Raw genomic sequence first — 2,516 nt, forward strand, 5'->3', positions numbered from 1 at the left:
GCAATCCAATGGGGTTTGTGACACACACACTTTCCATTAGGGTTTCTGACACACACACGCTGTCCAAAGGTGTTTGTGACACACACATGTCAAATTGGGTATGTGACACACATACTGTCCGTGGGGGGTTTGTGACACACAGACTGTCCAATGGGGTTTGTTACACACACTCTGTCCAATGGTGTTTGTGATACACACACTGTCCAATGGGGATTGTGACACAAACACACTTTCCAATAGAGATTTGTGACACACAAACTGTCCAATGGGGTTTGTGAGATACACGCTGTCCAATGGTGTTTGTCACGCACGCGGTGTCCATGGGGGTTTGTGACACACACGCAGTCCAATGGGAATTGTGACATACACGCTGTCCAATGGGGTTTGCCACACACACTCTGTTCAGGGGGATTTGTGACACACACGCTGTCCAATGGGGTTTGTGTCACACACAATCTGTCCAATGGGAGTAGTGACACACACGCTGTCCAGTGGGGTTTCTTGCACACACACACTGTCCAATGGGGTTTGTGAAACACAAGCGCTATCCAATGGTGTTTGTGACACGCATGATGTCCAATGGGGTTCGTGACACAAACACTATCCAGGATGTTTTGTGACACACACCCTGTGCAATGCGGTTTGTGACACACACACTGTCCATGGGGGTTTGTGACACACACGCTGTCCAATGGGGTTTGTGAAACACACAGTGTACAATGGGATTTGTCACACACACTGTGTACAATCGGGATTGTGACACACACACGCTTTCCAATGGGGTTTGTGACACACACGCTGTCCAATGGGTTTTGTGACACACACACTCTGTCCAATGGGGCTTGTGACACACACGCTGTTCAGGTGAGTTTGTGAGACATGTACTGTCCAATGGGTTTTTTGACACAGACACTCTCCAAGGGTGTTTTTGACACATACACTGGCATGAAGTCCAGTAGGGTTCGTGACACACACACTGTCCAGGGGGTTTTGTGACACACACCCTGTTCAGTGCGGTTTGTGACACACACACTGTCCATGGGGTTTGTGAAACACACGCTGTCCAATGCGGTTTGTGAAACACACACTGTCGAATGGGGTTTGTCGCACACACTCTGTCCAATGGGGATTGTGACACACACACGCTTTCCAATGGTGTTTGTGTCACACACGCTGTCCAATGGGTTTTGTGACACACACACTCTGTCCGATGGGGCTTGTGACACACACGCTGTTCAGGTGAGTTTGTGAGACACGCACTGTCCAATAGGGTTTTTGACACAGAGACTCTCCAGGGGTGTTTTTGACACACACACTGTCCAATAGGGGTTGTGACACACACATGCTATCCAATGGGGTTTGTGACACACACACATAATCCAATGGGGTTTGTGATACACACACTGTCCAATGGGTCTTTTGACACACACACGCTGTCCGATGCGGTTTGTGACATGAACTCTGTCCAGTGGGGTTTGTGACACCCAGGCTGTCCAATGCGGATTGTGACACACAGACTCTGTACAATGGGGGTTGTGACACACACTCTGTCTAGTTGGCTTTGTGACACACACACTGTCCAATGGTGTTTGTGACACACACACTGTCAAATGGGTTTTGTGACACACACACTGTCCAATGGGGTTTGTGACACAAATGCTGTCCAATGGGGTTTATGACACAGACACGCTGTCTAATGGGGTTTGTGACACACATCATTTCCAATGGGGTTTTTTACACACGCACTGTCCAATGGGGTTTGTGACACAAACACTGTCTAGTGGGGTTTGTGACACACATCCTTTGCAATGGGGTTTTTTACACACACACTGTCCAATGGGGTTTGTGACACAAACACTCTCTGTTGGGGTTTGCGACAGACACAAGGTCCAATGGGGTTTGTGACACACACGCTGTCCAATGGGAACAGTGGCACTCACACTGTCCAGGGGGGTTTCTGACACACAAACTGTCCAATGGGGTTTGTAACACACACACTGTCCAGGGGGGATTGTGACGCATATGCTGTCTAATGGGGTTTGTGACACACACACTGTACGATGGGGTTTGTGACACAGAGACTCTCTAGGGGTGTTTTTGACACACACGCTGACCAATGGTGTTTGTGACACACACACTGTCCAATGGGGTTTGTGACCCAGAGGCTCTCTAGGGGTGTTTGTGACACACATGCTGTCCAGTGGGGTTTGTAACACACACACTCTCCAATGGGGATTGTGACATACACACGCAGTCCCATGGGGTTTGTGACACGCATGCTTTCCAATGGGGTTTGTGACACACAAACGCTGTCCAATGGTGTTTGTGACACACACGCGATCAAAAGTGGTTTGTCACACACACACTGTTCGGGGGGTTTTGTGACAGACGCTGTCCAATGGGGTTTGTGACACACACTCTGTCCAATGGGGATTGTGACACACACACGCTGTACAATGGGTTTTGTGACACACACACTTTCCAGGGGGGTTTGTGACACACACGCTGTCCAACAG

Source organism: Columba livia, unplaced genomic scaffold, assembly GCF_036013475.1.
Source record: "Columba livia isolate bColLiv1 breed racing homer unplaced genomic scaffold, bColLiv1.pat.W.v2 Scaffold_122, whole genome shotgun sequence".
NCBI classification, from domain to species: Eukaryota; Metazoa; Chordata; class Aves; order Columbiformes; family Columbidae; genus Columba; species Columba livia.